Consider the following 14,251-nt stretch of genomic DNA (forward strand, 5'->3'; position numbering starts at 1 on the left):
GTTCCAGAGTTCCTGATCTCTGACAGCCGGGGAAGGTATTTGCGACGGACGCATACAAACCCCCGCTGCCAACTCCACCTCCTTCCGGCTGCCGCGGAATGAGACGTCAACCCGCTGCCCCGGCAATACACCAGGAAATTGGAAGCACCGGTAAGTAAGTGTGTGTGTGTGTGTGTGTGTGTGTGTGTGTGTGTGTGTGTGTGTGTGTGTAGGGCATTTCTGGAATGCCTTACACCCCTATATGCCACTCTGGCACTTAGGGGGTTAAAAGGCATATTATGGGGCAGAGTGGCATATAGGGAGGTATAAGGCATTTCAGGAGGCAGAGTGGCGTTAAGGGGGCATTTAATAGTGCACTCTGCCTCCTGAAATGCCTTATACCTCCCTATATGCCACTCTGCCCCATAATATGCCTTTTAACCCCCTAAATGCCAGAGTGGCATATAGGGGTATAAGGCATTTCTGGAGGCAGAGTGCTCTATATAATGCCTTTTAACTCCCTTAATGCCACTCTGCCTCCTGGAATGCCTTATACCTCCCTATATGCCACTCTGCCCCATAATATGCATTTTAACCCCCTAAATGCCAGAATGGGATATAGGGGTATAAGGCATTTCTGGAGGCAGAGTGGCACATAGGGGGTCAAAAGGCATACCATGGGGCACAGTGGCATATAGAGGGTTAAAAGGCATATCATGGGCCACAGTGCCATATTGGTGTGGCAAGCCTGGGGGCAGATGTGCGTAACTGGGGGACAGGTTGGAAAATACAATAGAAAATATAAAAGAAATAAAAACAAAAAAAAAATATTTTTCTCAATCATAGCTTTTATTAAAAAAAATAGTTTACATGAATTAACATTTACTGGTAAAACTTTTTTCCTTTAGGGTCGTCTTATATTCAGGCTTTTTCTTTTTTTCCTAAGTTAATATTCAGATTTTGGGGGGTCGTCTTATAATCAGGGTCGTCTTATAATCGAGCAAATACGGTAATTAACACAGTAGCTCCTTTACTCAGGAAACAATTGTAGTAGAAAAACGTGGATTTTGAGTTTTGAAGAACTCTTTCCAGTTCAAATGCCATTCTGTGTCTTATCCAACAAAGCTCTTCTCTCAAAGTACTAAATGAAGTAGAAATAACACATGGCCTGCAAAATGTATTTCCCATAAGTCTTCTCCTCATCATGCCCTCTCAGGATTGATCTCTGAAGTCTCAACAACAGTGGGAGTTTGGGATTGTAAATAGAATCACATTACGGGTATGACCTACTAGATATGTGTCCTGATCAGCATTTATTAACCCCTTAAGGACAATAGGGGTTTTTACTCGTAGTATATTGCGGGACAATGGCTCTTTTAACGTTTTTCAGTGTTACTGTTTAGCTGTGATTTTCTTCTTTCTCATTTCGTGCTCCCACACATATTATATATTGTTTTTTCCAGGACAAACAGGGCTTTCTTTAGATACCATTCATTTTATCATATCATCTAATTTAGTATAAAAAAAATGATAAAATATGGGGATTTTTTGTTAAAAAATTACTTTTTCTCACTTTTTAAACAGAAAACTTTTACTTATCTGCAAAAACGAATGAAAAAACCTGCTAAATAGATTCTACTATTTGTCCTGAGTTTAGAAATACCCAATGTTTTTATGTTTTTTTGCTTTTTTCTGCACGTTATGGGGCAATAAGTACAGGTAGCGTTTTGCCATTTCAAAACCATTTTTTCCAAATCTGGTAATTCTTCCCCCCATGTGCCATTTCGGGTATCTTTGAAGCCGGATAATGCAATTTACCCCATCAAGTCATATATTTTTAAAAACTAGACACCCCAAGGCATCTGAAATGCTGGTAATTTAACCCTTTGCATGCACTAATTTTACCACCACCCTTAGTGAAACTTTATGGTAGTAATTTTTTTTTGTATTTTTTTCACACGTGTTGGACTTCAGGTATAAATCTATCGCTCCTGGTGTATGTCCGTGTCAAACAACACCCCAATATGTGTTCAGTAACATCTCCTGAGCGCAGCGATACCCCCCATGCATGGGTTTGTAGGGTTATTTGGGAAGTAAAATGCCGCCTTTGTGAGGTGTGTATTTTTTGCCATTTAGACATCTGCCCCATGTCCCATATTTGGGACATCTTTGAACCCGGCCAATTCAATTTACCCCATCAAATCATATATTTTTTAATACTAGACACCCTATGGGCATTTGTAATGCCAATATTTTAACTCTTTCCATGCTGGAATTTTTGTAAAGATAAAGAATTTTAGGACTTGCTTATTAAAAACTTTTTTTTTTTTTTTTTTTTTTTTTGGTGACAGTGGGGATTTTTACATGTTACCATATTTTTTTTAATTTTTTTTTAAACATTTTTGACCAATTTTTTTTTTTTTTTTTTTTTTATTACTAATCACTCTCAATAGTGAGCTGGGCTCCATTGACCTTGCATGGTTGGATGCAGTACCTGCATTCAACCTGCAGGAGGAGCTCGAGAGTTCTCAAGAGGGTCTGGATAGACCCTCTGTGAACTAAGATCTATCGTTAATGCCATCCTGTGAATGACGGCAACGTCATTCACAGGATGGCACTTGTGGTTGCTCCTCGGAGCAATCACAAGGTGATCGGGGGTCGGGGGCTAGTGTTGCTGACATGCCTCGATACTGAGGCATGTCAGCAACACAGTTTATGCTTAGGAAGCGATTCCGATCGCTTCCTAAGCAGTTTTAGCCGGGCGCCGCCGCGATCTTTGATGATCGGTGCGGCGGCGGCCATTTTTCTTCCGGGGAGGGCTGCCGAGGGCTGCCCTCCCCGGATCCACGGTCAGCCTCACTTGTGAGGCTTCCGTGGATGCTGCAAAGCCGCCGATCGCGGCGAAAACGCCGCGATCGCGGCAATGCAGCTATTTAACGGCAGCCCGTACATGTACGGGCATTGTCGTTAACCCGTTGCACGGCAACCCCGTACATGTACGGGGATTGTCGTTAAGGGGTTAAGGCTCACTTTGGGAGACAGCCCTACCCACTCATGCCTTGCCCACTGCTGCAAATACTCTACACAAGTGTATATGCTGATCCTACATACACCATTAATTGAATTAATCATTTCGACTAAGGACAGCTGTGCTTAAAACCTGCATCATTGGGGAAATAGGTAAGAGGTATATGATATGTGCAACTCTGGAGCAAATTTGAACATAACAACCAAGCAAAATGTTTCAGCTATTTCTTCCACTTTAACAGTGCATCAGTGATTGTTTAAAAGACTAAGTGGGTTTGTAAAAAAGGGACACCATTTTTAAAGTCGTCTTCAACTTGAACTATTTAATGTGTTGCTATAATGACAAGACCACTTTTCAAACTTTGCACCAGAATCATGTTTAATACGTAATCTCCTACATGCCTCTTAGTCAACATGAAGATGCTTGCAGTCAGCAATGGTTTTATCATAATTCTCTGTTCAAACCTAGTCAAATGGAAATTGTACTCTTAATAATCTTCATTGGGGCTATTTTGTTTTGAATAGTTTTGCCTGTGATGTTTCTGGTCACCAGAGCAAATTTCTGTAATGATATCATGTGCCATTAAACCCAATGAAATAAAAAGATAAGCAAGGAGGATGTAGATGTGTAGATTTCTATTACAGACAGCAAGTCTCGTTACAAAGAGAAGATGACTCGGACACTTATGTAATTTTCTGTTACAGTAGCTAAAATTAGCTGTTCTAAGATCAGCATCATCACTCCGTAGAGAGCAATTCATTGCTCCCTGACCTTTATTCAAACATAATGTGTATACAATATTTTTTTTTTCCAACAGTATATTACTCCTTAATAAGAAATATGTATTTTAGTTCAAGGAGAACAGCCATTTTTAATTATATTTCTTGCTGGTAAAATGCAAAAGCATGACTATAACATTTATCTTACTTTTAATAAAAACACTTACTAAAAACAGTAAAAATGTGAAGAATAGTACATATAATTTATAATGTCTTGCATCACAGTTACAGGAGAATGCTATAGCAATCTACCTGTTACTGATATGAATCAGATACTATTGTACAAGCATTTGCTGTTTTAATACAATACCCCCCCCTCACCCTTTGATTCTGTAAATTGAAATTGTTATGTGATGCACTGCTTGTTTTGTCCTGCTTACTCATTGTTGCGGAATATAATGGTGCTATATAAATCAATAAATATTTATAATATATTTATATTCAACTCTGACCAGTTACTTGTCCATGAGGTTTTGGGTTTTCTTGATGTGTTTTGTTTTTTTTTCTCTGTTTTGGGTTGTGAGAGAAGCCAAATGTAATCTCTATTAAAGAATGCAATTAAACTGATTAATAACAAAATGCAGAGAAGGGCTGGCACATATGAGCTTAACCGCCAGTGCAAGCTAGATTTATATACACACTCACTTCTCACTTCTCCCAAGGCACTCACTTATCACATCATGCCAGCCAAGTCCAGACTGGCTGTGTTTAGAGAAAATGGACTGCCAGTGGTAAAAATGGAACCTTGTTTTAGATATCAATGAGTTATTGACAAGGCTAGATCAGCATCATACCAATGATCTAATGTTTAGATTTCCAGGTTTTAAAGTAACAATTTACTGTACTGGCTTAAGCAACACAAAAAAATCTAGAGTCTATTGCCAGTGGTAAATTGTCTTTTGTTGATGTTGGAGATTAATATTATAGCTCTTTCCACTGCTGTTGGTGTTCCCTGCATGGCACACCTTTTGAGGTGTGCTTAAAAATATATCTGAAAACAAAATACTAGAATGATATAACTTAATTAAATTGAAATGCATACTCCCTCTTGCACCCCCTTACCTCACATGCAGTTGTCTACCAGTCTGTTCGTAATTTGTGCGTCTGCCAGTCAGCTTTGTACTGGATATGACATCATATCCGTTGAGGTGCTGGCCAGCATACGCACAGTGGGTTTAATTATATGCGTAGCTGCGACCTATTTTGCTACTGCAGCTACATTGTAATTAGATAGCTAGCTCAAGCCCCAGGGGAGGCGACCTACCAGGATATTTCTCGGTATTCAAGTAGGTCATGCCGGCCCTGGTTACGACAGATACTGTGCTGGCTAGGCGCAGACCTCTATAGTTTAAATGGGACAGCTAGGGGATCACAGATCTCTTTTGTAACATGTCAATTGAGAACTGGTGCACCAGTTTTAGGCCAGTATTTACATGCAATAAAGAGGAAGAAACTATCTGCTACCAACATACCGTAAAAGAGTGGGGACTTGAGGAGATTACACTAATTGGACAGAGGGTTCCCTGTTTAATATGTTTCACTTGTCTATCGTATATAGCATTCATAGATCTATTTATTTTAGCTTAGTATGTAGATTTATCTCACAGAGAACATTTTACTTCTTCTAGTCCAATCATGACATTTATGAATTGGATATCCTGGTACAAATTCTTCTGCAGCTGTTTGGTGCTACCAGAACTAAGCATCTTTTTTTTAATTGTTTTTCGTTTAATTGCAAGTTGATTATAGGCTATTTAATGTTGAATGCAAACCATAAAGCAACTGAACTGTGTGGGAGAACAAAAAACAAATTAGATATCATGAGCAATGTCAAAAAGACAATAAACTCTGTAAAACTTGTATTTTCCCTGATGCATTGATCTAAATAACTTGCACAACAAACACTCTCTGATTGTCATTCTGTAAATTGCATTTTAATGAAAAAGCAATTTGACAGTTACAAATTAATTTGTAGTTTAACAGTGTTCATTTGTGTCCATGAAAGGTAATGTAATCTTTTAATTTTGTAATGAATATATTAGGTATTTCAATTTACACAAAGGCATTTTTTATTACCTTTGATGCATCTTTGTGAATTAAATTATATTTTTTGTCCTTAAATATCAGTTTGTAGGATCCTACTACTTCTTAGTATATTCCAAATTGATTTATATATACAACATATGGTTGAAAGACTTATCCCACCCCCACCTCAGTATTACAAAGTGGCAGAAGACATTTGGGTTTAACTTAAGAAGTTGGCCCTAATATACATTAGTTAGATTTTTGACTATGTACACATAATGGAGTCTATTCACAGAAAAGGAGAGTATTCAAGAGAGTTGTTAACCCTGTTAAAAGGTGCTACTCCACTTGCTCTGCAAAATATAATATATATTTTTTAAATTCAGCCCTAGAAACAATAATTACTGGTACTGCTCAAATAATTTTCAAGAAATAATTTCATATTATTTTTTTTTTGTTCATTAAATTTTTGTGAGAAACATTTAATTATTAAGTGACACAAAAACATGCTTTGTGGGTGTCCAAGGGGAGCAGCCTCTTCAAACAAGCTCAAGTTAAAGGAACCTTTAAATCCAAGTAGCCGGGGACAAATAACTACAAATAAAAATGAAAGATTGTATCAATAATCCTGAATTATTTAGCTACTCTATCCAGTATGTCTAAATATGTGAACATTTCTTGTTGGCTTTCTTTGCTTTAAGAGTTAAGTGGGAATTCCTTTCACATTATAAAATTTCACGATCATCAATTTTAATAATACTATTTTATTGGCCAAACTGCAAAATCTCAAATGAGTTGCAATAATTTTAATTAAATCTCCAGCGCTACATTACTACATGAGGAAATGTAATTCTTCAAAAATGGACGTTATTTTCTACAGCTCATAAATAAAAGATTCATGGTAAATGCAAATAAACCTCTTCATTGATGTGAATGATGTACTAAGTGTAGGAAATGAAACCACTGAAGTGCAAGACATGCAGCAGACATTACTAAATGCAGCTAAATTACTAAAATAAATTATAATCTCAAAGAGTTAGTTAACAATCAGGCAAAGGAGACATATGTCTTAAGAGACCATTCTTTGTGCTATAGCCTATAAAAGTAGTTGCTAAAAAACTATGACTTCACAAAATCCATCACTGAATTCATCACTGAAACTCTTCCATCACTTGCACTTTTATTTAATGCTCTGTTTTAACCCCTTAATGACAAAGCCTGACAAAATTCATTGTTTTCAATGGGTTTAGGGGCTGCCCATTGTCCTTAAGTTGTAACATCTACCAAATGCAATGTAAGGAAATGTTACATTGCCTGCTCCTGCATTGCCATGATTTCTTAATAAATCCTGGAAGTTTGAAGAAGAAATCTTTAGTATGAAGAATTAAAATGTTAAGTGGCATCAAAATGATGTCTCTCGTATATAGCTCAAAAGAGGTCATTTTTAAATTAATATTTAGTAGAGATAAAAAATATGAGTAACTTATTGTGAACTTCAACTTTAATCATCTCACACACAGTCCATATACTGTAGAACCACACCCATGCATTGCTGGTAAACTGGTTATTAATCTCTTCTTAATCCGACTCTTCTTCTCCCTTATACTTACATTGTATGATGTTCATATATACCTTGTTGTACATCAATAACATCTGCAATTGTAAATGCTCCCTAGGACAAAAATAACTATTGTATCCAATGTCATACTTTTGCTCAAATATGTATTAATGGAAAATATAATTTAATTATGATGGGCTGTTGGTAAGTAGTATAAATGTCATTAATGTTATACTGTGAACATACCCAATGAAGCACCATATGATTATGCATTCACAAGTTTATATTTACATACATTTGCATTCATACCTGTCCATAGGGGAACGGCAAACTCCAACCTCTGACTCCACCTGTTTGCTTTTCCTTCAGCTGACAATACCTGATTACTAAACATTTCCCCAATAATATTCCTGCTTTCGCACTGGAAAGCTGTATCCGTTTTTCATGGAGCCTCATATATTCACATAAATAGCCAAGGCAAATCAATAAGAAATATACAAATAATATTTATTAAAAGAAAGATTAGTTCTGGACAAAACAGGGATTATAAAATAAAAAGTTTATTTATCACAAAAGCTCCAATCAAATGTTCTTACTGATTGGATCATTCCATTGGTTGCTATGGTGATACACTATTTAAAATCAGATTTTATTGTAGTGAATTTCTAATTGTGGCTCGTATAGATATGTACTTATAATTTCAGCTACTGGAGTAATTGTATAGTTGTGTTATTGCCTTCTAGTAGATATATGTGATACTTGTAGTTCTTTTTATATAATTGTATTAGCTTCAGCCTAGATTTAATCATCATATTCATTTATAATTTGTTATTTACCCAGATGTTATACTTGGCTTTAAAGAATCTAAATTGATAAATGATAACTGTCCGATATATTTTTATACTTCCAAAAACTATCACATTTTAGATATATCATTCTGGGTTAGGATTTCAGTTCCAGCCTCTTGGATAAGCTTTATATTAACACACTTTGCAGACTGTTAAATCAAATATGAGAAAATGTCAATATGTCTTTACCATCCTGCTTGCAACCAATAATACACAGAGAAAAATCTATTTTTACATGATGTACCACTTGCTGCGCCTAAGAACCTAATCTGTGCTTTAACAAAAAAAACACAACATATTTTTTAAACTCATCAGCAGCTCGCAGTCTATTATATTTGCAAAAGGCAAATTAGTCTGGACATTTCTTTTATGGTTGTGTGTTTAATTAAGAACACATATTTGTGTTCTCTAGACTCACTCTATTTTTTTGGCAGTGTTGTAGAAAAAAACATACAATATGCAATTACATTTACCAAAATATTCATTTAACCCTGAATATACAGCCAGGTATGTAAGAAATTCTGGAAGGCAAACATTTGCTTAGCTAAGAACAGCCCAGGAATTAAGAATTGAAAACAGTTACTGTGCAAACAGACAGAAAGAAAGCTGTGGGTGAGGGAGGTGAGTAGCTATGTATGTATGTATGAAAATATGTTAGAATAGGAGTGTATATATAAGTATGTGTGGGAGTTTGCATAATTATTTATGTGAACGTATGTGTGAGGGAGTGTGTGTTAGCATGAATGTGTATGTGTAAGTATGAGCATGAATGTGTATATGTGTAAGTATTAATATGTGTGTGTGAGCATGAATGTATACAGTGCCCTCCACTAATATTGGCACCTCTTGGGCAAGCAGTACCGAGTCCACCAGGTTTGGGATAAACCTGTGTTGTGTTCGCAACTATTTGGTATTTTTTGAAGAAAAGATCTAAAAGGTTAGACAATAAAAACACATTTTCAAAGCCTTTGCTCATATCTACCAAGGGTACAAATATTAGTGAAAGGCACTGTATGTGTAAGTTTGTGTAAAAAGGAGTATATATATATTAACATCAAAGTGTGAGTCTTTGTTAGAGTATTGTTAGTATGTGTGTTTTAGTGTAAGTGTGTGTCTGTGTGTTAGCGTGTATGTGTGAGAGTTTGTGTAAATATGTGTGCCAGTGCGTATGAGTTATGGGGGGGCAGAAGGAGCCAACGGGGCAATGATTTGTTACCCTACCCACAAGATAATAAGCATTGGTTGGGGATATCTTAGGACTGTTATTAGTGCAGAAGAAGTTACTCAGTGAGTAGCTTGGTGAGTAGCATGCACACTGGCAGGGCAGCTCTTCACTTGTGCTAGCCAGCAATATTTGATACATTATATTTGTCAAGACTATGAGGTTACCCTAGTATGTATGTATGTATGTATGTATGTATGTATAACCACACATTGGAGGTCTAAATCGTCTACTACTCTCTGGATTAATTAAATGATTAGTTAAAGGGTTTATGCTTACACTTGTTTTATTTCTAGGTATACTCAACTCATATGTTTAAGTATAATGCATAATAGAGTCTAATTTGCATATATTGCAAATCTATTATACATATTTGTACCTACCTATCAAGCTAGTGTACATGCAGTTGGTTAACTGTACCCCCATCAAGTTCAATTGGAGCACTACAGCACATGTACAGGAAGAATACCTTAATAAAGACATGCGAACATAAAGGAAATTATTTTCTGACTATCACAAAATATACATGCATAAGACGCATGATGGATTTGCATATAAAATAGACTCCAATATGGATTACAATTTATAATAAAAGGGACTAGACCTTTAATTTAACCTCTTCCTCTATATAAATATATATATATAGTGGTAGAGCTAATAAGATAGAGATAAGGAACAGGTAAGTATAAAGGAAACATTATTTGTTGATAACCTGCAGCTGCCACATAGTCTGTTTTACTTAAAATTACGTCATGGCATCGACGGTTTTCACCCAGGAAGGTAAGGGTTTCTCGATCTCCAGGGTCTCTCTCTCCTGACTATCAAGCTCTATTATTCACTCTAAGCTACCAAGAGGCATAATGGAAGGTATCAATGCTGCGCTGACAAGTTGGGAGTATATAGGTAATGTACTTAAATTTTTGGCAGAGCAAAGGCATATACAGTATATCAAATATTTCTGTAAACAAGCCCATAAAAAATATCTACAGATTTTAAGCCACAATAAACAAACAGTATTCTCGGTATTGGAGAACACTAAGATGGGCATCCATCCAGCTGTAAGTAATATAAAGCAGGTACTCTCTGTATTCAATGTTGTATTATATTTCTATAATTTAAAAATAATGTTGGCACTTAACTTACTGGGAATTCAGTTCTAATAGTGTGAGTATTTCATTTGGAGTTATGGTTGCCATATTGGGCCTTTGTTTTAATGATGTATCACAAGTTGCTGAACAACTAATGTACAGTGATCCTCTGCAGTATATATACATGTACAAAAATACAGAAAGCAAAGTTAAATTAATCTAAATTATCTAACTTACTAGTTTTGTCTTTTGGGTGACATATAGTGACTGAATATATATAATATATTTTTATTAAACAAATAAGTAGAGCGGACATGTATTGTGCTATATATATATATATATATATATATATATATATATATATATATATATACACTTACTTTGTCTTTGCACTAAAGCTTACATTTGTTAAACTATTTATATATAGTAGGATAAACTGTGACATATTAAGATATTGTGTTATAGTCACATGTTCAATAAACTGTGCTCATCCAAGTGCCATCTAAGGGATAAAACAGTGTCATTTAAAGTGTAACAACACTTATTAACTAATGAAATTAAACTGTTGTATCTAGGAAAACCATCTCAAATTGCAGAACCTACAACACTGCCCTGAACTGATTTGTAAACAAGATAATTGCAGTAACCTGCAGCCTGACACAGTTCATCATTTCTACCAATGCTGGCAATGAGAAGTGCTGTTTTTAATTACCATTGTAATCAGATACATGAAACAATAAATCACAACAAATGTGGTTTCATGGGGTACTTTTGAACAAAAGCATTCAGAGAATTAGAAAGGACAATCACAGAATACAAAAACATTAAAAGCCCAGTCTACCCTATGCTTTTAATGGGCTATATCTATGCATTATATAAAATTCTGTTTTATTAAAAGTATAGAAAAAATGAAGGTAAAGATAATAGACACATGTCTGCTGGGCCATATGAGATCCATTTTTAATTGGCCCTCAGTTCAGCATCCTACTTTAGCAAAAATAAATTGTTAGAGAAAATGCTGATGCTCCTGCTGAGAAAATTATATATATATACCTTGCTAGTACCGGGTTGAACCCCCTTTTGCCTTCATTCTTCGTGGCATTAATTCTTCAAGGTGCTGGAAACATTCCTCAGATGGCATCATGCAGTTACTGCAGATTTGTCGGCTGCACATCCATGATGCAAAACTCCCGTTCCACCACATCTCACAGGTGCTCTATTGAAATGAGATCTGGTGACTGTGGAGGCCATTGGAGTACAGTGAACTCATTGTCATGTTCAAGAAACCAGTTTGAGATGATGTGAGCTTTGTGACATGGTACATTACCCTGCTGGAAGTAGCCATCAGATTATGGGTACACTGTGGTCATAAAGGGATGGACATGGTCAGCATCAATACTCAGGCAGGCTGTATTGTTTAAAAGATGCTCAATTGGTACTAAGGGGCCCAAAGTGTGCCAAGAAAATGTACATTTATGTACCATTACACCACCACCACCAGCCTGATCTGTTGATACAAGGCGGGATGGATCCATGCTTTCATGTTGTTTATGCCAAAGTCTGACCCTGCCATCTTAATGTCTTAGCTGGAATCAAGACTCATCAGACCAGGCAATGTTCTTCCAATCTTCCATTGTCTAATTTTAGTGAGCCTGTGCGAATTGTAGCCTCTGTTTCCCATTCATAGCTGACAGGAGTGGCACTCTGTGTGGTCTTCTGCTTCTGTAGTCCATCTGCTTCTAGGTTCGACGTGTTGTGCGTTCAGTGATGGTATTCTGCATACATTGGTTGTAACAAGTGGTTATTTAAGTTACTGTTGTCTTTCTGTCATCTCAAAACAATCTTCCCATTCTCCTCTGACGTCAACAAGGCATTTTCATCCACACAACTTCCACTCGCTGGATATTTTCTCTTTTTTTTTCCGGACCATTCTCTGTAAACCATAGAGCTGGTTGTGTATTAAAAAAATCCCAGTAGATACGTCTGGCATCAACAACCAAGCAACGTTCAGCATCACTTAAATCCCCTTTCTTCCCTATTCTGATGCTCGGTTTGAACTTCAGCAAGTTGTCTTGACCATGTCTACAAGCTTAAATGCCTTGAGTTGCTGTCTGCTGATTAGCTATTTGTGTTAACAAGTTATTCACAAGTTATTTGTATGTTATAGTATTTATATAACAAATACTATAAAATATAACAAATAACAATTAGCAATAACAAATATACTTAATGCTTTCTAGTATAATAAAGTAGTCACACATTTTGACCAAGGTACAATTGTTATAAACATTAGGAAAGGAAGGCTCTACCCCATAGACCTTATGGTCTAATTATTGTAAAAAAAAATTTAGTATACACAAGGTGTTATCCGCGTTTCCATTAATAGATAGCATTGTGCTAGTATGGCAAAGAATCGTGAGAATTTTAATTATATCTTAGAGTACAATGCATGTGATTATTTATAGTGTCATCTTTATGGCACCATCAACATCCCCACCATGTAACTTTAGCAATTCACAACCTAGACAAAAAGGAAGGTTTTAATAATAAATAATAAACAGCAAACTATTAAATATAAAAATTATATTACATTAATGTAATGATCAAAACACAGTCATTATTATATTGCAGTATGTATAGTTAGGTAGGGTATGACAAGTGCACATATAAATATGTATTATTAATTTGATCATGATGCAAATGTTATAACAATATACACAGATAAAAAAAATGTAAATCTGTTACTCAACAAATATAAAGAATTGTGCTGAGAATAAGCCTGTTGTCTTGGGAACAGAAACAAGTTTGAAATGTGATGTACATATCAAGCTACAGGTGTTCCAAAGGAAGCTCATTAAAGACAGATCTCACTGTAGGAGAGGATCACTCAAGAGCACAATCTCAATGTGTTATCTTGTGACACTCAGCGAATGATACATATTTTTTCCTTAATCTGAAGCATATTGCATCAAATCTACCCTGAACTTTCTACAACCAACTAGTATCCAATACATATACACCCAGAAGGCAAGTTGGGTAGAGCATCCTTTAATTTCTAACAAGAACAATGCTAACTATAGGAAATAAAATGAAATAGGTACTATAAAACATTTCACTTACTAGGACCAGCCATGTACCTGCAAATTGGTTCAACGTCGACTGTATTTTATGGAAAATCCACTACCTTACAGTTGCTGGCTTTTTGGGTTCCTAATATAAGTGGGGTAAATCATTTATAACTTAATGTACCCTTGTTCCATTGTATAATAAATAAAATCAATGTATAGCCAAACCCTATGGTACAGAAATGGTAGAGAAATATATAGGGCATGTGAACCATTATGATGAGCTAATCATATCAAGTGTCTATATGGGCCGGGCTGGCCCTGCATAACACATAATTACATTGGTGTAGTTTATTGATGTCATCACTGCTTCCTTAGGAGAATAGTTTCATTAGAAATCATACAAATTCTTCAAATTATTTTTAAACTTTTAATAATAGACCTGTATCATTGCCCTTTTGTAGATATTTTAGGACCATACCAAGCATTATTACTAGTTTACACTGAGTTCCACCAAAAGCGTTGTGTAAAATTGTGTACGTTATAATGTACCAATCTAATTGATAACCTTAGTTGGCATAAAAAGAAAGATGTATTTGATTTTTTTACATGGTTTCTTTGTGAATGATGAAATAATGATCTCAATTTCAGAATTTCAT

Source organism: Spea bombifrons, chromosome 3 (genome assembly GCF_027358695.1).
Source record: "Spea bombifrons isolate aSpeBom1 chromosome 3, aSpeBom1.2.pri, whole genome shotgun sequence".
Classification (NCBI taxonomy): Eukaryota; Metazoa; Chordata; class Amphibia; order Anura; family Pelobatidae; genus Spea; species Spea bombifrons.